The sequence below is a fragment of the Leptopilina boulardi genome, unplaced genomic scaffold (genome assembly GCF_019393585.1).
Source record: "Leptopilina boulardi isolate dan_hultmark-lab unplaced genomic scaffold, ZJU_Lbou_2.1 LbouV2_278, whole genome shotgun sequence".
Lineage (NCBI taxonomy): Eukaryota > Metazoa > Arthropoda > Insecta > Hymenoptera > Figitidae > Leptopilina > Leptopilina boulardi.
In genome coordinates this window covers 1,988,183-2,000,735 of record NW_026137838.1, presented here as the reverse complement: position 1 = coordinate 2,000,735, position 12,553 = coordinate 1,988,183, and the positions used below count along the sequence as shown (strand labels likewise).

The 12,553-nt window shown below is 24.4% G+C and overlaps 2 protein-coding genes across 2 annotated transcripts in view; one reads left to right on the top strand and one right to left on the bottom strand.

Moving 5' to 3' along the window:
• LOC127282074 (lachesin-like) overlaps positions 1–653 on the bottom strand; it is a 121,634-nt gene extending 120,981 nt beyond the window's left edge. The window contains exon 1 of the mRNA XM_051306157.1: positions 571–653. The gene's annotated coding sequence lies outside the window, so the exon portion shown is untranslated. The remainder of the gene's footprint in view (positions 1–570) is intronic.
• The window catches only part of LOC127282067 (caldesmon-like), a 329,462-nt gene that overhangs the window by 112,956 nt on the left and 203,953 nt on the right, over positions 1–12,553 (top strand). The window lies entirely within an intron of this gene.

Sequence of the window (12,553 nt, the reverse complement as noted above, 5' to 3'; positions counted from 1 at the left end):
AACAAATTTCGATAGCTAGTATATATACATTCCGTTGAATGCCTCATCCATTTCTCTTGCGCACAGTTACCTTTAATTTTGTTAGTACAACTATTTTGATTGGTGGGATATCTATCCCTTTTTTAATAATATTTAGAAAAAATAGATTTAATTAAATAAAAATATCTTTCATACACGATACGATAATAAATGGTTTTTTTTTACTGAATAATGTAAACATAATAATGGCGTTGAATATATAAGAAATCGTATGGAAATCAATTTATTCAAAAATAATAATTTGGGAAAATAAAGCTGTTTCTCTCACACGATAATTTGATAACGACATACTGTTTACATATCATGTCACTCGAATGAAAACTTTCTTAAATGCTATTTTTACGAAAAGCATAATTCTTGTGAATGAAAATTTTTGAGAAAAAGAATTTCTACCAAATAATATGCATAAAATAAATACAATGATAAATAAATAAAATATGGGAAATAATGATGATCCAGAAAACATGTGCAGTAAGGTTTAGAGGTTAGAGTCAAACATTTGTATATTCATCAAGGATAATAAAAACTTACCTCGAAATGTTTCGATTAAAAAGTCGGCATGCTCCGGTGCAACGATTTGTAGAAATTTTATTGTGCTTTCATCCATTTTTTATCACAATAATAATTAACACGATTAACACTTTTCACGAGACACGACGATATGAACCGTCATTACAAGCGCGGCATCCATATGCAATTAACACAATGCGCTTGCGCGTCACATGACTTACCGGTATATGCTTCTCAATTGGTTGCCTGAAGCAACTTGGTTGATGACGGTGGCCTACTACAAGCATGCAATATCCAATTCAAATATAAATTTTAAAATGATAATGTGACCAACGGTGATGATTGATATATCATTTTAGATAGATGTTATACAACAAATTCTCTGTTATCCAATAAAAAATGGATTTTTCTCCGTGATGTAATTATTTTCAATATTGAACATGGAAAATTTATTTATTTATTAAAATTAATAAAATAAAAATTTGTTTTTTTATTCTTTTTTTTTGTTAATCTCTTGTCTGAATAGAATTAAAAAATCGAATTAACAAATTATTACAAAAATTATATTTTTCTTTGACGACTATTTTCTTTTTTTTTTAAAGCAATATTTCTCGAAAATTTGCTCTCAATTTTGTTTACTATGTAATTATCTCAATATTGAACATGGAAAATTTATTTATTTATTTATTAAAATTAAAAAATTGTTTTCTTTTTTGTCTGAATAGAATTGAAAAAAAAATCCAATTAACAAATAATTATACAAAAAATTGTTACAGCAAATATTTTTCTTTGAGAAGTAATTTTTTTTTTTTATTTTCAAGAGCAATATTTCTCGAAAAATTTTCCTCTCAATTTTGTTTACTGGTTTGTAATTATTCCAATATTGAACTTGGGGAAAATCGTACGCGAACATTGGTAAATTTTCGTTTATTATTCAAAATAAACACGAGGATTTACATGCAATAAAATTGTGGACAACGATTTTGCGGGTTGTGTATTATATTAATCCGGAAAATGTTAAAATATACAAATAACCTGTATTTCACAATATGACTTAGCAAGTATAAGTCCAAAATATAGTGGCACAGCTGTGGTAAATAAACGTGACCACTTGGCGCCTTCCAGTTTCAAAAGCTCCCCTGGCGAATTTGGCCTATACATACACAGTTTCACCCTTCTCCCTCAAATCTCTCTCTCTCTCTCTCTCTCTCTCTCTCTCTCTCAACTTTTGTGCACCTTATTGAAGCAGTGATTTCATACACCTAACTCGGCAAAACTTTTCATATTCGACGTTGAATGTTTCTTTCTTGTGCTGATTGTTTACTAACTCGGAAACGCTTATTTCAACTTTTTATTTAGACTCTTGGAATTTTTTTTCTTTTTTTTTTTTGTTTGTTAAGAAAAAAAAAGCTTGTGTGTACGCCAAAAGGTATATATAAGCATAAATCACGAGAGTAGAATAACTCGTGATGAAGTTTTTCCAAAGAAAACTTTGTTCCCATTGTAGACAGAAAAAAACTTTTTTTTTTAAAACAGTATATATAAAAATTTTGTTCTTTAGCATAATAATTTGTGCGCAATCGCGAATTTTTGTATTATTTAAATCTAACTTAAAAATTGAAATAAATTTTAAAATATTATTTATTATTTTTTTTGTCTTTTCAATATTTTCTTTTTTTATGTAAAATAAATAATTACAAAAAAAAAAAATAAAAAATTAATCACCAAAATAGAAAATCCATTTATAAAAGAGAGAAATTTCTTTCCATTTTTTTGGAACATTTTACCATAATAGATATTATATTATATAACGTTTAATTATAATTATACTCTTTTGAAAAATTAATTATTCCTCTCTACATTTTGAAATGAAAAAAAAAATATAATTATCAAGCGTAATTAAAAACCGGTGCCAATTTTCCATTATATTTTCAAAAGATATTCAGTTGCAAACAATTCGAATTATATTTCTTTTTTTTTTACCCCATTTATATAAAAAGAAGGGAAAAAAGTGACTTTTGTTTTATTATTTAGAAAAATCTGAAACTTGGAGATTTTCCCTTATATATTTCGCGTGTGTGTAACAATGCTCTATATAAAAATATTCGCATGAATTGTCATGTCCACTCTAGTAAGCATTTTATACAATTATATACATCAGCTTTTTGAATATGTCAAAAAAAAAAAAAAAAAAAAAATTTCAGAATAAAGCTCATGCATTTTTATTGTTGTCAATCATCTTTATATATAATTGTCAGGAGACTAGTGATAAACACTTGAAATCTAGTTACACGTTTCTGTCAAGAGATATTCTTTTCCCTTCCTTTTTTTTAGAAGTGGATTTATAAATATAGAATTTATGTCTTTTATAGTGGATTTTTCTAAATCCAAAAAAATCGTTTTATTATTATGTGCATGAGAAAAAAAAGGGCTATATACCAATTTTTGAACTCTTGACAAAATTACAGCGTGCGTATATATATATATATATATATAAATATGCAAATCAAGAAAGCTTTTAAACTCTTCCCTTGTATTTGCATTTTTATTCTCTTCTTTTATTCTAAACTTCATTTTTATGGCCTATTTACTTTATTATATATTCTTTTTTTTCAATTTCATTACATACAAAAATGTACCCTTTTTTTATTTTCAAAATTAAGCGCGAAGTAAAATTAAAAAAATACTATTTAGGAAAAAATTTATTTTTATAATAAATAAACAAATAAATAAAAAAAAATAAATAAAAAAAATAAAAATAAATAAATAATAAATTAAAAAAATACTATTTAGGAAAAAATTTATTTTTATAATAAATAAACAAATAAAAAAAATACTATTTAAAAAAATAAAAATAAATAAATAATAAATTAAAAAAATACTATTTAGGAAAAAATTTACTTTTATAATAAATAAAAAAAATAAATAAATTAATCAGTAATAATAAATTTAAAAAATACTGTTTAGAAAAAAATTTACTTTTATTATTGTCAAAATCGAAACAAAATTTTATTTGTTTTTTTAATTAAAAAAAAAACTGAATAAAATTTTAATATAAGTTTAGAATAAAATTGTAATAAAATAAAATTTTTTTTTATTAATTCTTCTAAATTCGATAATAATTTCCCCATTTACTAATGAATATTGTTTATAATATATATTCATTATCATTAAATTAATTGCTATAAAAATATTAAATTACACACACACACACACAACGATTTATGGGTTCCATTAGCAATACCTTTTACGTTCTAAATACGTAAAAATTACATAAAAAAATTTACTTTCTTATAGATACGATAAAACAAAGTATATATATATATATATAGGGTACTTTCTTCGAAGTGTTTTTTATCGATCACTAATACATAGGGGTTAAATCTTCTCTTGAATAGCAATAAAAAAAAAGTGCCATTTCATTGCGAATGCTGAGAAATCAAAATCAAACCAATTCGTACAATTGAAAAACATTTTCTTCGAATTAATTATCAATATTAATCCTAAAAAAATTTTTTTTTTTTGCAATAATTACTTATTTAATTTAATTAAAATATTTATTTTTATTTAAATATTTTATATCAACAATGAATGGAAATAAATATTAATACTAATGTACTATAATAATAATAATAATTAATACTACCTAATATAATAATAATAATAATAATTACTATTAATAAATAATATTATTAGTAATTATTATTATTAATAAATAATAAATTATAAATTACAATAAATAATAAATAATTATTATTGATAAATAATATTATTAATTATTATTATTATTATTATTATTATTATTAAATAAAACGTAGGTTATTTATGGTTTTAATGTGTATGTTAATAGTAGATTAAAATGCAAGTAGATCTCGAAGAGTCAACAATATCATAGTTAATTAAAATTGATTATACATATATGATACCTATTTTGAAGTGTGAAAATTGGGATATTTTCAGTTAATTTCTGCCATAATAGTGGAAAGTTTATATGTTTTTGAGGTTTTAGTTAGAGGAGTGGGAGGTGGACTATAAACCGTTAAATCTGAAACTGTGGAAGCAACTTCGGTACTTCAAATCTCAAAGTCAATAATATGATTAAAATGTTAGAAAGCCTTTGGCGATAAAAACTGATTAAAAGCTTGTTAGCCAGCTCATTAAAAACTTTTATATATACTTCTTATTTTATTACTTTTTTTTTTTGCGCCCACGCCCCCAATGCATAATATATTAATTGTCATTAACAGCTTTACAATTATATCAATAATTTTTTTTTTTTTTCTCAAAAAAGTGTTTATTAAAAAAACTTTAATTTGAAAAATAAATTATTGGAATAAGTAAAAATAATGAATATTGTTTAAAAAAGAAGAAAAGAAAATAAATTATAAAAGAAATAAAATATTGAAGAAAAAAAAAATTTTAATTATAGAGCAAAACAATTTGGAAATTAAATTTTAGGCACGATTATTAAAAAAAAAGCAGCTTATTTTGTAATTTAGAAAAGAATGTATTGTAATTTTTCTTTAAGTAAACATTATATCAGTTTTATGGCACACAACAGTGTGATAAACAAGGAAAACCGGAGATTATTTTACAAAAAAAAGAAAAAAGAAAGAAAAAACGTAAAATCTGTAAGCAAATTTCTATTCAAATTAGATTCCTCTTTACGACGCATCCTTCCCAACGTATCAAGGCTAAGGTTCACTCGTTAAATTTCTTTCCTCTTTTTTTTTTTTATTTTAGTTACGGAGCTCTAACTGTATTATTCTTTGACGCCTTTGGCGTCACTTTTTTTTTTTAATGTCATTTAATTCTTTGACATTTAAGTCCCGTAATTATTATTATTTTTTATGTAATTACTTATATAATACAATAAAAATAATAATAATAATAATAATAATAATAATAATAATAATAATAATAATAATAATAATAATAATAATAATAATAATAATTAAAATACAAGTAAAAATAATTAAAAAAACAAATAATAATAATTTAATTAATAATAAATTTAATAATTTCTATAATTAATTATAAATAATAATTGTAATTAAATAACAATATTTTAGTGATTATTTATTAATTTTCTAAATTATTACTATTGAAATATTAAATAAATTATTTCTTTTGTTTGTTTCAGGTGAGTCAATTTTTATTCCCACCAATCAAATAAAATGGAACGTAATGGTAAATATTACATTGTTTTATTAATATATTTATTAAACAAAAATTGAATTAGTAAAAAAAATTTCATTGAAAAATAATACAATTTTGATAAGAAAAAAAAACTATTAATGAAAAATGATTTTTAAACAATTACGGCTAATTATCTATATTTTTTTTTTTGCGAGTAAATACAATTGGAAGTAGAAAAGTGTAAGAGAAGTTGAAAATAACTTTTCATCTAAAGAACTATTTGGTCTATTTATAATCCTGATCCTTTTAATGGGTAAGAATTACCCCTTTCCCCCAACACGTTTGAACCAAGATCAACGGGGATTTAATAAATGCCCCCATTCAATTCTAATCAGAGTAAAACTCTCACCTATTTTATTTTCAACCAGTTTTCGGTGTAATGTATATAGAATCTCTTTTTTTGCCCCCCCCCCCAAAACTCTCTTTTTTCTCCCCTTTTTCCAACTAGGTCATAATTGGATTTTAAGTATAATAAATTTTATTAACCTTAAGTATAGGTTTAATTTAATGGAACATTTTGCTCAATAATAATACAGTTAATTATCAGTGTTATCCAGCTTATAAAATTCTCTAACTTTTTTTTTTTTTTTTTTGCAAAAAAAATTTAATTTTTAAAAAATTTGTTTCTTTAAAGCCGTAAAGCGAGTAGCGATTTAATTATTTTAAATTAAAAACTGAATAATTACATTCAGAGAAAAAATTATACTTTTATCCTTGAGTTAAATTTTTATTTTTTTAAACAAAATTTTTATTTTGTTTTTTTTTCTAAATAAAAATTTATTTTTGAATTTAATTTAAATTATTTTTAAAATAAAATTTTTATTTATGTTAAATAATTTTTTTTTTTTGGAAATAAATAATTATTTAGATGAGATAAATAAATTTTTATTATTTTATTTTTATTACTTTTATTTAATTTTATTATTTTCATTATTTTGTTATTTTTATTTATTTTTATTATTTTTATTTATTTTTATTATTTTATTAATTTATTATTTTTATTATTTTTTAATTTGCGTATAAAACAATTTTTCTCATATATGTACAAATTTGTGTGGAAAATCTCGGGAAAATATAAATGATATTAAAATCTACATTTCAAAATAATGTAAAATAATAAATTAATATTGGAATTATTCAATCATTCAGTTTTTAATTAATTAACAAAAATTCGCGGTGTTAAAATATTTCAATATATGTATATATTGTAACGCTGTAAAATTAAATTCAATTTTACACGTCACAATTTCTTTATGAATTATTTAATTTCGATTGAATAATCTTGAATATGAATATTTAAATAAAAAAATCTATTTAATTTTCTATTAATATTTCTGTTTGGAGGTTGTAACGGATATTCCTGGATTGAACGTTAGGTTTTTGTTTAATTTTAAGTAAATTAATTATGTATTTTGTAAAACTCCGTTTCCGATTCCTGTTCCTGTTCCTATTTCCTGAGTCAACGTGGGATCTTATTGACTAAATTAATGGATAAATTGGACGCAATTCATTTATTAATGGACAATATTATTCTACAAGATTTCTTTGAATCATTTCAAGTTTACCGCCTTATATCGTCTGAATTCTGTGTCAACCAATCACAACGCTTCAACAAATTTTGATTTTCTTCTATTCCATGGCCCGAGGATTTATATTGTTTTGGAAATTATTAAACAAACTATTGTGTTATTGCCTATTTATATTGGATTTTTGCATCTTTAAGAAGATTATATTTATATCCTCGGTAGAATTTATTGAGCCTTCCGTCTCCTATACGCGAAGCTCCTATGCCGGTGGCCCATTAAAATCGTCATACGAACCTGGTGCTAAGGGATACATATAAATGTTGGAATTTGATTCCCATTGTGTTTTTTTTTATTGTGATTTCTACATCAAGATCTGTATTAGAGGATAATGGAGGAGTGTCTAATAAATTATTTATAAATTTAACATCTGGATTAAACAAATATGAAGTTTGTAAGAAGAAATCAAGAATTGGGGTCCACAATTTTATTACTACGATACTGTTGTTGTTGATTTGGAAGAAGCAGACGACAAATGAAGATCGTCACTATGGAAACGAATAACACGAAGAAGAAAATTTCATAAAATCATTTATTCGTTTGTCAACAGCCTCTAAGTGAAGATTAAAATTCATTTAATTTAAAAAAATCATTTAAATTTAGTTTCCTTTTTTTTTTGTGTTTTTGGAAGACTATTATTCTTTTAATTTCGGTAAGAAGTTTTATTTAATAAAGAATTCAGTAAAGATTTTTTTTTTTAGATTCTTTAATTTAATTTAATAGATGTTATTTTTTTATGTGTCCATCTTTGATTTTTTTTATTTTGTAATTGATTTCCTTTACTGAATTCTTTTCTATTATTCAATTTTCTTATGTTAATTATTAAATTAACATTGTGACATGTTTTAATTGTAATTTTTATGATTTTCCCAATGTTTATTGATTTTTGTGATTTTTATCAATATTGATATTTTCCCTAATTGTGTTTAGACCATTCCTTAAATTATTTATATTCTGTGAATTTTCCACAAAATTTTATTTTGTGAATTTCCCTAAAATATTGTTTTGACCCAACCTAGATAAATTTTGATTTTTGTATAATGGATGAATGAATAATTTTTTTTTGTTTCGATTTAATTTTATAATTTGGTTAATTCAATCTTGGAATTCCGTAAGACAAATGAATACTTAAATTATTATTGTTTTTGATTTAATTTCTTGTATTAAAACTTTTGTGATTTAGAATTATTTAATTAAAATTTGTGATCATATTTAAATCTTGTGTCTAAATTAATTTTTCTTTCGATTTAAAATAATTAGTTTTCTTCTTAATTTTTATTGTAAAGACCACCCCTCTCTACCGTTTAGTTTTTGAGTAGTCGAGTAACTTTAAAGTCGTTGCATTATTATTATTATTTTTTTTAATTTGACTCAGTCTGGCGCCCAACAATAAATTATGATTTAAGTTTTGATTTTTGATTCTATTTATTATTGCAACGCCAGTGTAACCTGAAATTAATTTATTATTTGTTTAATTTTGAGATTAATATAATAATTGATTTTACTTAGTTTGGTAGCCTCGTGTAATATTAATTAGTTAATCTCAAAGATTTATTTATTGATTATTACTTAACCTGGTGGTCTCGTGTATTAAAAGTAAATATTTCATTTAGTAATACAATTTTTTTTTTTAAGGGTTACATTTTTGGCGCCCAACGTGGGGCGGCGCAATTTAATTTATTAAGAAAAACTAATTGATTAATTTAATTAATTATATTCTATTGTCTTATTCCATTTAAACTATCAAAACATTCATTGAATCAAAATGAATCCCCAACCATTCAATTTAGACCAATGGGTCAACCATTTAAGTAAAGAAGAATTGACATCTGAATTAAAAAAAGCGTGGCTTAACTGCTGTTGGTAATATAGCAGCTAGACGAAATAGATTAATGAAAAATATTGACTTGCCTATAATCCCTAATTATGACAAAGAAGTAAATGACGAATTGATTGAATATGCTAACGATGATCAACTTGATGATCCCAATATTGATCAATTTAATGAAGCATCCAATCAACATATTGAAGTAAATACTATTGATCCCAATAATGAACAAAATATAAATCCAACTAATCCACCAGTTGATAATGATGATTTAATTACTTTTGATGGTATAAGTAGTAGAACTTCTTCCCCAGATTTTGATCGAAATAGAGTTAGAGAATCTTATAAATCTAATCACTTGTTAGATTTTAATAATGAGAATAATTATGACCCTTCCCATAATTATTTTAAAAATCATAATCCTTCGTTCAAAAATAATTCTCGCTCAAGAAACTTTGATTCTCGTAGAGAAATAGTCAATGAAAGAAATCATGATTCTTCTAGATATGAACCTAAAACAAATATACGTTCTACTAGAAATAATGTAGATTCTCAAGATTTCATGTATCGTTCCGAGATTCCTCCTGATTTTGGTCCCGAATTTAATAGATATAATAAAAATAATGCTTCTTATTCACGAGTTGAACAAAATAAACAAAACTTCTTTCATGGAAACAATGATTCTAGATCTTATTATGATCGACAAAATAATGATTTTAGACCCTCATACAATGATCGAAATACTGTTCGTGATAGATCGAATCATTTTGATTTCCCAGACGAACGAAATGAATCTCGTTTTGATTATTCCCATAATGATTATGAAAATGTCAATTTTAGACATTCTTATGATCAAAGAAATAATATTCGTGACCAATCTAATCATTATTATTCTTCTGAGAAAAATAATAAACCTCAATTTGATAGTAACAATTATGAACATCCCAATTTTGACCATCGTCGAGTTCGCTTCGATGATTCTTCTTATAGACATTATGAACATAAAAATCCAGCTACTATAGCTTTAGAAACAATGAGAAGATGGAATTTAAAGTTTAATGGTTCTAAATCTGAAGATCCTGAAGCTTTTCTAATGAAAATTATAGAAGGTCGTTCTATTATACATGTTTCTGATCAAGTTTTATTACAAGTTTTACCTTTCTTTCTTTCTGGTGTTGCTTTGAACTGGTTTAGAGGTTCGCGTCATCTTTGGAGAAATTTTGAAGAATTTCATTATTCATTTCAATCGAGATTTGTAGATCCTGATTTCCAATTTGAATTGCGACAAGAAGTTTATCGACGCACCCAAGGAGAAAGAGAATCTGTTTCAGATTTTATTACTTGCATGTTGTCTCTTTTTGATAGAATTGTCCCTAGATTATCGGTTGACGAGGAATTAAGTTTCGTTCATCGAAACTTATTACCTAGATTCCAAATGATTATTCCACGTCAGAATCTTGTTAGTATTTCCCAATTAGAAAAGATTGCTAAATCAATTGAAAAAAGTCATTCGTTGAGTAGAGTATTTAGACCACCTCCTACTCCAGAAAAATCATTACTTCCTGATTTGGCTTATAGAGAACCTTCCAGATCAAGAAATCAACATAATAAAGAATCTTTGAATTTGATTAAGGAAAATAATTTAGATATTGACTCTCTTTTGGATTCTCTTTTGGTTATTAAAGAATCTAATAATTCCAATAAAAATAACCAAATTCAGACTCCTAAAACTAATCTTGACCCTCCCCCAATAATTCCTGATAAATTAAGAAAACCAACTTTCTCTAATGAAAACTTAAAGAAATTCCGTTGTTACAATTGTAACAAAGAAGGTCATAAGTTTCCTGATTGTACAGAACCTAGAACAATTTTTTGTTATAAATGTGGTCATAAAGATGTGACAAAAATTAATTGCCCTAAATGTGCAAAAAACTAGAGTCAGAGTCATTGCCTAGGGCTCAATCGTCTCTTAATATCAATGAAATGCCCTCAAATAATACAAAGAAAAATAAAATGATTCAATCTGATCAATTAATTGAAATAGAATGTTTAAATATGTCAACGGATTTATCTGAATTTAATGGACTTTACATTCCAAAAGATCATGATATATCTATTTATTGTGATTCCAATAAATATTTTGTTGATAAAAAAGAAATTGATAAACTTGAAAGTAATATAGATTTCATCGTTAAAAATCAAGTTAAAAATTTAGATATTGATATAAACAAAGAACCTATATTATTATTGGTTGAAAATGCAAATATTGAGACAATCCCTAATAATGACATAATGATTAATGAACAAACAAATGATGTAATTATAGATAATCCTCTTATTGATATTAAAAATTTTGATTTATCTTCGATTTTTAATATTTCTGAAATTGCTTATGTTTCTAATGATTTATCTGATTCGTACCCATTATTGTACGTCACTATTAAAATTTTTGATTATTCGATTAAAGCTCTCATTGATAGTGGTGCATCTCGTTCTTTTATGGGTAAAATTAATAAAGATTTGCAAAAGAAATTAGGATTTGTTGTAGAAAAGAATTATGGTAAAGTTCAATTAGCAAATAGTGTAATTGAAACAGTTTCCGAAGAAATTTGTGCTCCTATAGAGTTAAATAATAAATGTCATCTGTTGAAATTTAGAATTTTGAATTCTTTGCCTGTTGACTTTATTATCGGATTAGATTTCCTCAAGTTATTTAATATGAGTATTGATTATGGAAAGAAATGTTGGTTCTTTAATGAAAATCCTAATGAGATTTTTGAATTTGAATTAATAGAAAAGAAACCCAATATGTGTTGTGGTTTATTAGAATTGACAATTGAACAAATTGATAGATTAAATGAATTTCTTAAGACTATTCCTGAAAATGATGGTATGCCTGGATTAACTAAACTAATTGAACATGAGATTGACACTGGTGATAACAAACCTGTGAAACAAAGATATTATTCCTATTCTCCAAAATTACAAGAATCTGTGAATTCTGAAGTCGACATTTTGTTAAAATATGATATTATTGAACCTTCGAACAGTAGTTGGTCATCACCTATTGTGATGATAAGAAAACCTGATGGAACTTATCGCTTATGTTTGGATTTTAGAGTCGTGAATAAATTAACGAAAAAGGATGCTTATCCTCTTCCGAAAATTGATTCTATATTACAGAAATTAAGAAAAGCTAAATATATTTCAAAGTTAGATATTAATAAAGGTTTTCTTAATATTCCTTTGGATCCTAATAGTCGTGAAAAGACAGCCTTTACAGTCCCTGGACGTGGTTTATTCCAATTCACTAGAATGCCTTTTGGCCTAACTAATGCCCCTGCCACATTCCAACGACTTATTGACTCTCTGATTGGACCTGATATGGAACCAA